General features: G+C 36.5%; 1 pseudogene; it reads right to left on the minus strand.

Annotated features, from left to right (window-relative positions):
* Positions 1–248: 248 nt before the first annotated feature.
* On the minus strand, positions 249–1,639 carry LOC132502750 (large ribosomal subunit protein uL4-like; annotated as a pseudogene).
* Between the last annotated feature and the right edge of the window lie 14,892 nt (positions 1,640–16,531).

The raw sequence follows: 16,531 nt of genomic DNA on the forward strand, positions 1-16,531 counted from the left end.
TAGTTTTTTCTTTAATTTTTAAACCAATTTTTTTTCACTTTTTTTAAATTGAGGTATAATTGACCTATAACATTATATTAGTTTCAGGTGTACAAATAATGACTTGCTATTTGTATACATGCTGAAATGATCACCACAATATGTCTAGTTGACATCTGTCATCATACGTAGTTACAAAATTTGTTTTTCTGGCATGAGAACTTTTAAATACTCTTTTTTTTTTCTTCATGTTTCTCACTTCCCTTTGATCAGGTCTTTATTCAAAATTAGCTGTCCGAAGTGAGTTGACCTTTACCGAATAAACAAATTTAAGTTTATGCAGCAGCCTTCTTTTCCTCTGTGGTGGGTTTCTTTTCTGCAGGCTTCTTTTTAGCGGGCTTCTTTTCAGCTGCTTGTTTCTTGGTCACTGGGGACTTTTTTCCCACCAAAGCCTTCTTTCGCTTCTTCAGCTTCTTAACGCAAACAGCCTTCTTTACTTTCTTTCCCACCACAGTCTTCTTGCCTGGAATCCCCTTCTCATCTGATTTGGCTTCTATTGCTGCTGCTGTCCTATCCATCTGGATTTTGTGGTTCTTGGCCTGGCGAAGAATGGTGTTCCGGTGCATGGTCTTTGCATATGGGTTTAGCTTCAACATGATTCTCAGGTTTTTCAGTGGATTCTTCTTCAGGACTCTGCAGTGAATCTTCTTGCGTGGTGCTCGGAGGGCTCTTTGCATCTCTGGGCTTTTCAAGATTCTGCTAAGGTCTGTATTGAGCATCTCGTGCATGGGGAACTTGTAGTTACTCTTGAGGGGAGCAGCTTTACGCCAAGTGCCATACAGCTCCTCTAACTTGCAGAAAGCACTTTCAGTCCAAATGCAGAAACGTCCCACATGCCCCCCAGGAGCAAGTTTCAAAATGTTCAGTTTGCTTATATTAAGCAGAGTAATTCCAGGGATGTTTCTGAAGGCCTTGATGATACCACTGTCCTCATTATAGATGATGCAAGGTCCCCTGCGCTGGATACGGCGACGGTTTCTCACTTTGCCTTTGCCAGCTCTCATTTGCTGCCAGCTGTAGACCTTTTGATATCATTCCTGGCCTTAAGGTTCTTCCGAAGCAAAACAGCCTCCTTGGTCTTCTTGTAGCCTTCAACTTTATCTTCAACTACCAAAGGAAGTTCAGGAACTTCCTCTATACGATGACCTTTAGACATGGCCAGCGCTGGTAAAGCTGAGGCAGCCAGTGCAGAGCAGATGCACTGTATTCAGTCTGCGGTGCCAATGTCACCAGGTCTTGCTTGGCACAAATATGCGGCCCCCACGACACATATTTCCCAAAGCACCCTGGCCAGACAGTGAGTGCCGCCACCTTGAACCCTGGGAATTCGAGCCACAGGCCTGCCAGTACCCCAAGACTCAGCACTGGTTTGATGACCTGCTAATTCACTGACAGCATAGGGCTGTCTGTTGTTTTTGTGCAAGTTGGTGTGAACAAAGTTCACAATATCTGGTCGAATGGGAGCCTTGAACACAGCAGGCAAAGTGACATTTTTGCCAGATGACTCCCCCTTTTCAGAGTACACTGATATCAGTGGACGAGCACACGCCATGGCGGGGAGAGGAGAAGGCCACGCTCCCCTCAACCCGGCGGCTCCCACAGGAAAAGCAAAATCTACTCTTCTAACAACTTCCAAACATGCAATTCGGTGTTATTAACTATAGTCACTATGCTTTACATTATATCTCCGTAATTTTTTTTTTTTTCGGTACATGGGCCTCTCACTGTTGTGGCCTCTCCCGTTGCGGAGCACAGGCTCCGGACGCGCAGGCTCAGCGGCCATGGCTCACGGGCCCAGCCGCTCCGCGGCATATGGGATCCTCCCAGACCGGGGCACGAACCCGTGTCCCCTGCATCGGCAGGCAGACTCTCAACCACTGCGCCACCAGGGAAGCCCAAGACCTTGTGAAATTTAAAAAAGGAACACTATTCAAAAGATGTGGCAGCATATTATACAAAGTAAATACAGTTACTAAAATGATTTAGCATGCCACAGTAAGTTCCATTTGAATTTTGACAATATATTCTTCTGATTGTCCAGTTGTACAAAGAAGCTGAAATCAATGCTGAATTGTACATCTCCATCCTCCCAATGCCCAACTTATCCAATAGAACAATATGGCACTTTAAAAAAGTGCATCAGTACTCCTAATCCACTAGGGTTTAATACATCATTTGTGCTGTGCAATGCATAATTCCCTGGTGTTGTAAAAAGTTAATGCTCTTACAAAAAAGTCCCCAACTCTCATGGGAGGAATTTATGTATGGGTATTCTCTGCTTTTCAAAAGTTCGCTATACACCACTTCACTTTCACAAAAAACCTACATTAGTACCTGTTTTTGATAATCAAAAGAAATCCGAAGAGGATTTTTGTTTTTACAAAAAATGGTGAAAAGTGAAAATAGCATTCAGGGTTCGTCTTGTAGCAGCTGATGTAGAGGCAGCATGCACCCCAAACCGTGAGAGTGGCACCTCCAATCTCCTTCCCAGGGAACTACACTTAGCATCTTAGCATCAAGCCACCGTAACTTCGAACTGCATCTGTGAGCATCTGTGCTGTATCTTGATTTATTTTATGCCTCCTAGCAAGATGTGTCCTTAGGTAATTGCCTTTTGCTTTATGCCATTTTGGCTTCTAAAAGGCTTCATAGAAATGCTCTACTTTAGGATAGCGGGGAAACCTATACTTGGGAAATGAAGGTGAATAAGATTTTAGTTATATCATTGAGCTATGCTTTTTGGGTTTAATAAGTACAAAACCTAGAAAATAGGGGTCCGTTCTTTATGGTATCTCATCTAATGTTAAAAACCATGTGGAGGACTGGATCTGTGTCGCATTTCATGCTGTGCCCCCTGGGAGGATGGGGACCAATTCAGTTTCAGTGGAGTCAGTTGAAACTTTCTATGGAAAACCTTCAACCTAGTTAAATGATTAACTCTCAAGTAAAAAATAAATAAATACATACATAAAATAAATATATATGTATATATATCTGAAACATTCTCTGATTAGAAGCCATGTGAATCTCAGTAATAGTGTAAGTACAACTTAAACTAAAAAAATCTGTTTCTTCCTTTTCCTCTGTTGGCCCCCTAGTCCCTACCTAACCCCCAGTTTACATTTTAAGACCCTTCTTCCCTAGCAAAGATCCCACAAATAATAATTAGTCTGGTGTATTAATTGGTGAAATTAGTCAGGCTCTTTTTCAGTAAACCAGAACATGTTCTCATCCATTCATATCTCCCTATTGTTCAAATTAGTTGCCTTGGAAATTTAAAGAACCTAATATACTCCGCGAAGATAATCATAATCTCCACTTCCATCGTGGTTATCAGTGACCAAGATGGGCTTAACTGTTCCTTTATCCTCACTAACTTTCGACAGGTTTCTTCCTGAGGATAGGCCCTGACCTCCCTTAGAAAATTTCGTTTAGAACAATTGTGATTGTAAATTCTTTCTCTGCCCCTTTGAGATGGAAATCTTCTCCAACCCAGAAACATTTTGCTCAAAGACCTGGGAGTTACCCCTTTGAAATGTAGTCATCTAAGATAATACACCTCCTTCCCAGTCTCCGTGGGGGAGCAGCAGCCCAAGTTTGTTAGTACGTGACAATTAACAAGCAAGGGTGACCTACTTACGTTGACCAAACTCCCCGCTGAGGTCCTCTAGCGCTTTTCCATAAACTAACTCTGGCAATTAAAAGTCCTTCCTCCTCTCCAGCCGAGTTGAGTTCAATCTCTCTTCTTCTACAGGAGTCTTGAGCAGGAGACTTGACCCTATTGCAATAGTCTTGAAAACAGTCTTCCTTGACACTTTTAACAAGTGTTCAGTGCAATTTTGCTTTGCGTCAATTATTTAGTTTTCCTCTCTCTCCCGTTTCTGTACCATTTACACATACATCAATCCCTTGTGTTTTCGTCTATCTCAATATTTCTCAAAAAACTTCAATAAGAACCATGATTTGTAGGTCGCCTCTCTTGAAACCAAAATAAATGAATGAATAAAATATAAAATAAAATAAAGGGAAAGGAGAAATGAGGCAGGTTCCCAGTATGATTTTTGCAAAGGATACAGTATATAAATAAGAAGCTCATTAAGTCATGAGTACTAATTTAATTCTCTCATAGTCTAAAGGAGAGGTTACAAATTGTATGATAGTAGGCCTGAGGATGGATTTTATTTGACCTGCTCAGTGTACTAAAATTCAGGAGATTTCACATACATTTTCAGGTTTCTAGCATCTTAAACAAATTGTGTAATCTCCCAACCCTAGCTATTCATTCCATCAAGACAGTGGAATCAACTGAGAAAATAGAATAACAACAGCCTTCATTTAGAGATAACTTACAAAAGATATACCTCAAACTTATTTTTATTCGTTCTTCAAGCTGTTTTGAGCATGTAATATATTCATTTCTGCCAAATAGTTAAAGTAGTAAATGGCTTCCGATGAAATATTTTGAGTTTCTGATTTCCAGGAAATTTGCACTTTATTTTTCTCAGCTTTATGTCAACAAAACTGATAACCTTTTAGACCACCCAAATTTTATATAGAACTTTAACAAAAGTGATTTTCCTTTTTTTTCTTTTTTTTACATTTTTCCCATATAATAAAATACATTTACTAGCATAGTTTGGTGTTATATCATTTTATTAATAAATTCCCTTTTTTTATACATTTCCATCTCTCTTTTATTATTTTGAGACAAAAGTGACCAAGGTTAATTCTGGGCTTAATACTCATTGTTAAATGAATATTGAACAATTAATAAACAAGATTGATTATAATTGGTGTGTGTGTGTTGTGTGTGTGTATATGTGTGTGTGTGCTGACCCAAACCAACATGTTTTTAGCTGGCTTTTTTTTTTCCTTTCACAGAACACTGGCTTCCAGTCAAGGTTCCACTCATCACTAGTTGAATAAATTTAGACAAGTCACTTAAGCCCACTCAGACCTGTTTCCTCACAGTAAAATAAAGAGGCTGAAATACACATACTTTAAATTTCCTCAAGTTCTAAAATAACATAACATGGGGATTATCACTATGGTGAATGTTTGTGTATCAGGGCAAGTGAGAGTTCTGAAGTGAGGCAGAAACTTGGTTCAGTGGCTGCTGTGCTTCTAATATTTCAGCATGAAATACAATGTTTACTATAGATATTTTAATTATAGAATTTTTACTACAGGTTTTTTTAATCAGGTTAAAGATGTTTCTTTCTATTCCATACTTCTACGAGTATTTATCATGGATAGAGTCCAGTTTTATTAAATGCATTTTTGCATTGATTAAGATAATATTCTGTTAATGTAGCAAAATATTTATTTCCTAATGTCAAATAATTGTTACATATTTTAACTGGGATAAATCCTATATGATTAGGTTTTACAAACGTGATTTGCTGGCTTACGTTTGTTAATATTCTAATATTTACAGTTTTTATACTTACATTTTTCTTGACTTTGGAATATAATTTTTCTTTTTCCTACTGTCTTTGGTATAAAAGTTATACAAGATTCATAAGGCAAGTTGCAGATACTTGTGTGTATTTGTGTGTGTGTGTATTCATAATCATTGGATGAATGCTTGCAAGATGATGATTATATGTTATTTTAAGGTCCAAACCACCTGTTTGGCTTGTTAGTAGAATTTAAGTGATTTATCTTACTTATCCAATTTTTTCAATGGTTATAAATATATTCTAGTTTTTTGTTAAATTCTGACTCAGTTTGCATAAGCTATAGCATCACCTTTGGAAAACTATTGCCCTGAACTTTTTTAAAAATTAAAGTATAGTTGACTTATTATATTACCTTCAGGTATACAACACTGTGATTTGATACTTTTTAAAGATTATACTCAATATAAAGTTATTATAAAATATTGGCTATATTTCCTGTGCTGTACATTACCTCCTTGTATCTTATTTATTTTGTACCTAGTAGTTTGTACCTCTTAATCCACTTGCCCTATCTTGCTGTGCCCCACCAGACTTGACCACTCTGGTACCACTAGTTTGTTTTCTGTATCTGTGAGTCTGTTTCCTCCTGTTATATTTGTTCATTTGTTTTATTTTTTAGATTCCACATATAAATGAAAAGATACAGTATTTGTCTTTCTCTATCTGATGTATTTCATTAAGCATAATACCCTTCAGGTCCATCCATGTTGTTGCAAATGGCAAAATTTCTTTCTTTTTTATGGCTGAATAGTATTCCATCGTATATATATATACCGCATCTTCTTTATCCAATCATCTGTTGATGGGCAGTTATGTTTCTTCCATATCTTGGCTATGTGGAGATCTCATTATTACCATAAGGATTAAACTAATTCAGAGGTAGTCACAGTTTTTACCACATTTCCATTTAATTGTCAGTATTTGTAAGTGCAGCAGATGGAGGAATGAGAGAGAACAACAGTGGATTTTCTAAGCTTGATTCACTGGTGACTCCAGCTGAAGCTGTTGCTCTAGATGCCATCTGTTTGCACCAAAGTAAATAAACAGGCTTTGGCATCTGGTATACAGCCAGTGATTTGGTGAATGTTTGTTTGCCCCTCTTGACAAGTATTGAAAACACACTAGAAGTTGTTGAGGTTTATACCTAGCAAGCCCAGCAGTACACCTCCATTCCCTGTGCTGTCACAGGCTTGCATCGATCTATGACTCTGTCCACAGTTCAGTCAAAAGAAACTGAATTGTTCCCATCACTAAAATAACATGAAGCCAAATCATTCTATTTATTGCTGGATCCTGGAGAACAGAAAATGTCATAAGATTAGAGGAGACAAATGAATCCCATGAAAATATTGGGCCTATATTTTCATCTCATGAAAATATAGTTTCTGTGCAAAGAAGAGGGCTACAATAGTCTGGAATAATCTGGATATTATTTTTACATAATAAAGAAAGATGTTGTACTATATGTCACTACCACTTTAAAAGGCACACACCTCTTGTTAGACCTTTTTGGATTTTAGAAGAAACAAACTCTATAATTAAGGATATTACACATGATATTTATGTGCAGAATAAAATGCCATGCCTTAATTTGAACACAGAACAAGAAAAAAGCAAAAGTTCCTATCTGATTCACACTGGAACGTCAGCAGCTTTAACATTTGGGCCTTATCATTGAGTCGATAGGATTGGTTACTGTGTGTGTCCATGGACAGGGCATTGTATGCACATTTGGTCAGGCACTTATATCTGAACCCTATCAACTGCACGTAGGGTTTTGGCACAATGCCATGCCTTCTTCTCCAAAGAACTACTGTACTTTGCGGGCCTCTCACTGCTGTGGCCTCTCCCGCTGCGGAGCTCAGGCTCCGGACGCCCAGGCCCAGCGGCCATGGCTCACAGGCCCAGCCGCTCAGCGGCATGTGGGATCCTCCCTGACCGGGCCACGAACCCACATCCCCTGCATCGGCAGGCGGACTCTCAACCACTGCGCCACCAGGGAAGGCCTGAACTACTGTACTTTTGAGAAACGTTCTTCCTTTTCTACTGAGTCACCCGAGTGATTAAATGCCAAATCATAAAACTCTAGGTGTCTTTGCAAGCAAACCTGCTCAGCATCACCTGCTTCTCATTTGCTCTACTTAGAACAGATTTGCCTGTGCTGAGAAGCACTCCATGGTCCTTTAGAAATGGTCTAAACGGCATCCATGATAAGTCAGTCTTAAAGCTAAACAAAGTTGTAGTAGAACTCTCAGCTTGCCTCCTTCTGCCACAATGCTGGATGACAACTGCTTCCACAATCAGTCTTGGAATCTCCAGGGGACTTCCCTGTGACCTGTTTACTGAAGTGGGGCATATGTGAACCTGGTTTAGAGAAAACTCTGTCTCATAGCAGGTACCAGCTTCAAGATGACAGTAACAGAATGATTCCCCCGCTCAGTATCAGCCTTGATTAGCACATTTAGTTACTCACTTTGCCTGGAAAGGGAGATGACCTGAGCGTGAAATGCTGGATGTTCAGGTACTTGGAGCAAGATTAGGTTCCAATAACAAGGGATTTGGGGAAAGAGGAATGTAGATGCACTCAGAAATGTGCTATTATGTGTGTCCAGTGTGGATGCCCTCCAAAGGTCCCTGGATACAGAGGAAGCACTTGATAATCCACCAAACAATGTGACCCAACCTATGGATGTTGGGTTTCCTCCTCCACAAGCCCTTGTAGGGAGTGAAAATTCAAACTTCAAACCTGACAGAGCCAGGACTGTGGTTATCAGTGTCTCGAGGGAAGGTTACTGTATTTTACTGCTTTTGAACATTGACACATGGCTTAGTCAAGCTTTCTTATTTGCCCATGGTAGACAGATGTGTGAGTCTTTTCTATGTAGGGTTTATAGCCCTTTCAGGAACCCAGCTTTTTGCAGAGGTTTCAATTTTAACTCCCCATTTGGCAACCTAGAGCCCTCATCCTTTTCTTTTTCCCTGCTTGGGTTTTAAAACCCACTAATCACTTCTGCATTACATGCCCTCCTCCACCAAAACAGGATTACCTGCCTCTTTCATCAACTTGAGACCCACCGTTCTTGCTCTCACTGACCTCTGCATTGCTGATACCTGTCACTTCCCTTCCTTTCTGGCAAGCATAGCCGTGCATTAAAATACCTTTTATCAAATTAATATTTAGTTAGCATTTGTAGGTGTTTTACAGAATTGTTTGAATGTTGCCCTGTTCAGCTGTGCGATGACTCATGTCTTTCCAATATAGCAGACCTTTTTTAACACTCATTTATATTTTATTTTTATTACTAAAGTTCACCTGTGGAGTGTACATAGCTACATAGTGATGATTTAAGGTATAGTACGTATAATCATGGTGATTTTAATGCAGAATTTAATGTGACTTAATAATAAGTTTTAAATTGCCAATTTAAATGTATTTGCAAATCAGGAGTCTATTGTCGAATCTTATGACTATTCAAAAACAAAATAAAACATGATTACTTAGTGATAACATATATTCCTAAAAATAAAATTGTAGGTACTGATATTTATCTAGAATTTGAAAAGTATTGGTCAGTGCATCTAATCTTGAATAACATAGTTATTCTGGCATATTGCTATTATAAATTATTCCTTATAATTTCTTATAGGAAACATGCAGCTTTATAGACTACATTATAACTGCTGTGTAAAATTTGTACTACTCAAGTATATAAAATAGATGTAAACACACACATATTAGAAAGACTAAATGAAGGTCCCTTAGAGATTTTTTTCTTAAAATGATGTATCCTGGAATTATCTTGAAAACAAGATTCTTAACTCATTAACCATGATCGGGCAGTTTAAAGAAGAACTAATAGTAAAGGGGAAATAAAGTGCCTTTCTTTTCTACCTAAATATTAAGTTAGCTCAACTTCACCGTTGCTTGAGTTGCAACATGCATTATAGAATACAGAGCTAATTGCTTTAGTGTTTCAACCCTCCAAGCAGTGCAGATGTTATGCAAATGTTTTAGTGCTCATTTTCAGAAAGTAAACAATTGTGGTAAATTTTGCAAGGGTATTTTCTTTTTTTTGCATTAGCACTAAACTTTCCAAAATTGTTGCCAGCTACAATGTTAGTGCTCAAATAAATTGAAATTTTTGTGGAGTAAAAATGTGTCAGATGTGGACGTATAATGTATTTTTTTCTAATTATGAAACACCATTACATTGGAGAGCAACATGGAGTTAAATAGAACTGTTAGTATTATGTAGGTGCCCTAATTTGATGAAACATGTTATTGGTATCCACAGACAACAAGAATTTGTCAGGTCTATCTTTAATAAGTATAAAATACAAACAGGTTTATTTCTTCACGTGAAAATTATACTTAGAGAGCATTTAAGACTTTTCATAATCCTGTGTTTATTTTGTGTCGACGAAAGATGAATTTAGAAAAAAATTCCATTACTAATAAATTCTTATAAAGATGATTTTGGAATTCAATAGCAAACTAATTTGTAATCATTTGTAAGTGTATCATCCATGTGGCTTAGAAATCTGAATCTTAACAATTTATAAAAATTCCTACAGGAAGGTAGAGTGTAAATATTTCTTGATTATATGAATTTGAGAGACAGGGTGTTATTTGTTTCCTGTTGCTTCTGTAACAAATTACCACAACTTTAAGGCTTAAATTCATTATTTTAGGGTTCTGCAGTTCAAAAGTTCTCAATTCAAGATGTCAGTAGGTCGGTGTTCCTTTTGGAGGCTGCAGGAGAAACTGTTTCCTGTCTTTTCCAGTTTCTAGAGGCCATCTGCATTCCTTGGCTCCTAGCCCATTCCTCCATCTTCAGAGCCAGCAGTATAAATCTTCAAATCTCTCTCTCCTTTCTGTCTTTTGCTTCCACTGCCACGTCTCCTTTTCTGCCTTACCCATTTCCTTAAAAGGGTCTTTGTGATTACATTGGGCCCATCCAGATAATCCAGGATAATCTATCCAGCTCAAGAGACTTAATCATGGCTGCATTGTCTCCTTTGCCATGTGCAGTGGGTTGGACAGTAGCCTCCAAGAGATTTGTCTACCTGGAACTTCAGAATGTGACTTTATTTGGAATGAGGATCTTTGTAGATGTAATTAAATATCCCAAAATGAGATCATTATAGATTAGGGTGGGCTCTAATTCCAATGAGGAGTATCCTTATAAATAACAGAAAAGTATTAGACACAGAGAGTGGGAGGGGATGGGGAAGGACTCTCCCTCAGACTCCAGAAGGATTCAACCCCACTAACGCCTTGATTCCAGACTCTGACCCCCATACCTGTAAGAGAACAAATTTCTGTTGTTCAGAGTCCCCCAGTTTGTGATAATTGTTTATGGAAACCCTAGGAAACTAGAATACCATTTAAGGTAACCAAATACAGGATCTGGGGATTATAGAATGTGGACATCTTTCAAGGGGCATTATTCTTTCTACCACAAAGTGCAAATATCCTACCAAATTTGAGCAATTACTCTTACATTCTGGTGAGTTACATGGTCCTGTTTCTGTCTCATTTGCATAGCAGGATGCTTAAAAGCAATGTCTTCACATTTCTCTTTATGGGTGATAATGATGTGATTGATATTCAAACACAAATAGTTTTAAGTAAAGAATGTTATTCCCCATGAAACAGCTTGCTAAAAGGCTGATGAAAAAAGTTTGGTGAGGTCATATTAAAAGATACATATCCTAGAATCTTGATATACTGGCTCTATAATTTAGAAATATTTTCTATTCTCTTTGTACTGGTCCTTAACTGCAAGAACAATAAAATTCATAGAAGGTAGTTTATCAACTGGAGTTCTCTGAGCAAGACAAGCCCCAGTACCATCTCCATGTTTTCCTTATGAGTTTGAATTGACTTAGGCAAAGGTCACACTTAACTATTTCTCCTCCATTTGTTTTCCAGAAGCTAATAGTTGCATCTAAAAGGCCCCAACTTTAATTTGGCAGTGAGTTATTACTGAATCTTCCAAATGACTCCAAGGTGTTAGATTTTTTGTTCACAATTACACTTTACTAAAGGTCTTATAGTAATTATAAATTTCTGTTAAATCTCAGCATGGATCTTTTCCATATTAGACAAAGATATTAATTGATTAGTAGGTCAAATAGAATTGACTTGAAATACTATCAATAGCAAAACTGCAGTTGTTATTTTATGTGTTGAATTTGAATAACCCCAAATCAACCATAAAGAAATAGAGACAACCTTTGTGAAAAATGCTTCAACACTGATGTATCCAGTTAGCCAATAGTTCACTACTGGTGTTCCCAATTTAATGAGACATCTTTTCACAACTACCAATTAAGGCTTTTTGTTGGCTTTTAGAGATAATAACTGAAAGCTGGCTACTCCTCATGTCCCCATTGAAGTCTTTAATTAATAATGACATATATACAAGAAAAATAAAGTAAGCTTTCTCACTGTTTAATGTCAGACAATGCAGGTAATTCAAACCGATAAATATTTTAGCGCACCTAGGTATAAATATCACAGACAGACATAGCCTGAGAATTAAGCATTTAATACTTGTGACTATAATTTCTTGCTGCCTTGAATTTCTTTTCAGAAGAAACATGAATTATAGAGTTTTGTGTAGATTCTATTTCTAGTTGCCTGTTACAAGAACATACGGGATGTTATGACTAATTGAACTTAACTGAATTACAAGAGACTCACTGTTTCTCAGAAATGTTATTATCTGTTGGTCAGGCAGTAATATATAACAAGCAAGAGAGTGACAAAATTATTTTGACAACACCAAATGCTGCCAGAACTTCAGATAATGCTTACTTTTTGGAAGAGAGTTCATCTTGAATTGTAGAGAAAAAATATAAAATATTAGAGTACTTTAAACATGAATGAAATAGACAACATCTACAATGTTACTTTATTTTTCTGTGATTTAGGACAGAAATTTACCAGAAGTACAGAGCTATTTATACTACTTTAAACCCCTACTGAATATTGCAATGCTTTCCTTAAAAAAAAAAATCACATGAATCAAATACCATGCACATTACTAGACCACTGGACTATCTGCTAATGTTCTTATATGTTCATAAAAGTACAAACTAGGTATCCACAAGGCACAGAAGTACATAATAATCACTGTTAAATATGTTATTTAATCTGCATTATTATTCTGATACATGATGGCATAATTTTCCTTGATTGAAATAAAGTGTTTCTGATTACATACCAATTTCTTAAAAACACATCTAGATGTATGCATCTTTTAAGCTAATAAAAGTAATCATCAGAAAAGAAGTTGATCCATGCTTACTAATACAATTGTTAATAATTTCAAATTAGATACAAATAACAGTACATTTCTTTTCCAAAACACAGGGTAAGAAAAGTGAGTTTACATAGAATTTCTTATTTTACAGACATTATTTTTTGAGGCACTTCCTTTTGAATATTACAAATCTAGGAAAAGAAGGTAAAATGAAAGAAGCATAGAAGTAAGAGCTTCCATGAGGAAGAGGAAGGAGAAAATAAAGGGAAGATAGAAAGATGAAAGGATATAGAGTCATTAAGAAGAAAAGCAGGAAGAAAATGACGATATTCCTGAACGAATAGTGAGTGAAGATTCCATTAAACCCCACAGTACACTCCATTATACAAACAAACGAACAAAACTGAAGCAATCTGATTACTTATAAAGTGCTCCTTCCTACCCACTTTGCTTTCCATTCTTAGTTCTGTTTCTCCAACTCAGTATTCTCCAACTCAGTTGTCTGGAACTACCAGCATCTGCATTACCTGCAAGTTCTCAAGATCCCTGTCCTAAACCAAATAAATCAGAAACTCTGGGAGCTCAGACCAGCAATCTGCTTCTTCTTTCTTTCTTTTTTTCTTTTGTTTCTTCTTGGCAAACTTTCCAGGAGATTTGCATGTGCACTAAAAACCACTACTCTAATCCAGACCATCATCCTGTCTTCCTCAATCTCTTTATGTTCATCAGTTTCCATCCAAAAAATCCAAACGCCATACAAGGCTAAATGAAATGGAACACAGCAGTAATGTAATGTACCCCCTTAGCTAGCGGTCCAAGACATTAATGAACACATGAAAAAATTAAGGCGTATTTGTTATGTTTGACATTCAGCAAATTTTAAGAAAAAAAGGCAAATGAAATAAGTGAAATGAAAAATTCTCCCACTGGCAAGTTTTCATAGTTCAGTATTTGCAAAGACAGGAAGCCTGGGACTCATTTTCAATCTGTACTCCCTTCACACCAGCTCTGTCTAAAGTGCCAGTGGAATTACCTTCCTTAGAGTCAGGTCTAGAAAGCTCAACGTTGGGTCCAAATTGTTGGGTTCTTCCTGTTGCTTTCAAAATTAAGTATAAATGATTTGGCACTTTTCAAATCTCCCGACTTTTCTACCTTCTACCAACTTTTGCAACGTTTCTCTTCTCTAAACTTTCCAGCTCATTACTGCCCACAGAACTCTGCACTGCCATGCCTACAACCTCATTCCTGCTATGTTTACAACCACGTACGATCATCTTCCCATTTGAACTTGTAAAACTTCTATTTATTTTAAGTTCAATTTCATAATCTCCTCTTGCTTAATAAATGTAATCACTTATGTCCTATCTTTATTTTTGCTCCCCTAGTTTAGCCATGTCATTCTTTTTGTGTTCTGTTTGTTTGATCACTTACAGTTTCTCTGTATGAATGGTGTTCAACTTTGACCACAGAGATCCTTCTTGCAACACTTTATATCCAGTTATGTTTTAGAGATAGGTTGTCCCACCTGGATTTCTGTCATTCATCCATTATTGGATGTTTCTAAAAACCTTTTTAATCATACAAATATTGCTTTACTTTCTCTATTAATTTGCTAAGGCTGCTGTAACACAGTACGACAAACTGAGTGGCTCAAACAGCAGAAATTGATTTTCTCATAATGCTGGAGGCTAGAAGTTCAAGATCAAAGTTATCAGCAGCGCTGGTTCCTTCTGAGGGCTGAAGGGAAGGACCTGTTCCTGGCCCTCTCCTTGGCTTGCAGATGGCTGTATTCTCCCTATGTCTTTACATCTTCTTCCATCTAGACCTGTATGTGTCCAAATTTCCTTTTCTTATAAGGATACCAATCATATTGGATTAGAAACCATCCTAATGACTTCATTTTAACGTAATTACCTCTTTAAATACCCTATGTCTAAAAAAGTTCACGTTCTGAGGTACTGAGGGTTAATACTTCAACATGTGGATTTGGGAGGGGAGACAGAATTCAATTCATATATTCTTTCCCTTAAATCATGCAGAATGGCATAATGCATAATAACATGTATGAAAAGTGTACCATAGAGATTAAGACCAATTATTTGGATAGTCTGAGGATGAAAAAGTCTCACCAGTTAAAATATCATAATAATTAACTCACAAGAACATCATATAGTTTTATTTTTCTTAATAACTTCCCTCTCTTCCAATTTTCTCTATTGGCATGGTTTAAAGCCACAGGAAATGCATAGAATAACATCAAGTTTACACATTTGTTGTTAAATAAAATGCCTTCTTAAGAGCCACTGCAGACCTTTGGCAAATTATTGCTGAGCTGCTGCACTACAGGCACTGAGAAAAATTCAATCAATTTCTGCTATATTCAATTGCAAGAAAAAAAAAACAACCTAAAATATCATTCCTGAGTAGGCTTGCTTGAAAAGAATCCCATCATATTTTATAGTGTTGTTGTTTGGCATTATTTCCTACAGAGAATTGGTTTTGAAAGAAATAATATGAGCTGAATTATGAAGATTTTTCAATGATATTCTTTGTCATCAGTTATTAAATGATCAGCATTATAGCATGTTGTTTATAAAGTACTAAAAACATTAAAAAATACCTAATACCTTTAAATAATTACCCTTTCTCTTGATAGAAGACAAGATGCTATGGCATATTTTAATTACTAAGAGTGAATCACTTTAACAGATTCATGTAGACCATCTCTAACAAATGTTAACAGAATATAAAACAGTAGTTTACCTTTGTCATTGAGAAATAAGGCAAATGATCAGCCTTAGTATAAATTTATTTTATTATTTTCTGTAATACATGATTCAAAAATTCTATCTTATAAAACTTTTCAAAATCATACAAAGTAATAAATTGATTAAAATAATTGATGGAATCATTGAATTTTAGATTTATGGAGAATTAGAGATCATGCAGTCCAAAAAACCATGTTTTTTTTCAAACGAAGAAACTAAGGACTGTTAAGGTTGACTCCCTGTTCAGTAATGGAATAGGTGCCTTAAAAGATAGAAATGAGAATTTTATATAATTCATCATTTCTAAGAGTTTATAGTCTATGCAAAAAAGAAGATATAAGTATGTTACAAATTAAATAAGCAAATATAATCATGGCAAAATGAGCAGTTACCATAAATAAGGCATCTTAAATAATATGTATTCTATTTGAAAGAACATGAGTGGCAGATGTGGGCAAAATTTTCATTGAATAAACCTAAATTTTATTTCTATATTATTTTCCTAATTTGGGGAGGGTAAGACATTGGGGTTAATATATGACAGCATGCTTTTTTATACTGTCTTGGCTACTAAAGAAGTAAATGGAAAAATGTCAGAGCTTTTTATAGTCCTATAATCCTTACATTTGAAAGATATCAGATTATATGGATTATCAAAGGTCAGTGTATTGAAAATTCTTAGGATTGGAAGAAATCATCCAGGTCATCTAGTTACTCACCAGCCAGTTGCTGACAAGCTTCTCAGTGGCTGAACTGAAAATGGACCATTTGGGTTTTATTTTTCCTTCTGATATGGATATGGGCTGCAAATAGTTGTTTGAATTTGGGGAAGGTCAAATTAACTTCATCCAAAATGCCTTTCACCTTTGTTTCAGAATTCACTTAGAAACCTCTGAAATAAAACACATAGGAATCCCTTACTATCTTAACTCTTCCAGTTGCCATAACAACTTGTGAAATTTTCCCAAAACTTGATGTCTGCTATAACAAA

This window comes from Mesoplodon densirostris, chromosome 15 (genome assembly GCF_025265405.1).
Source record: "Mesoplodon densirostris isolate mMesDen1 chromosome 15, mMesDen1 primary haplotype, whole genome shotgun sequence".
NCBI lineage: Eukaryota > Metazoa > Chordata > Mammalia > Artiodactyla > Ziphiidae > Mesoplodon > Mesoplodon densirostris.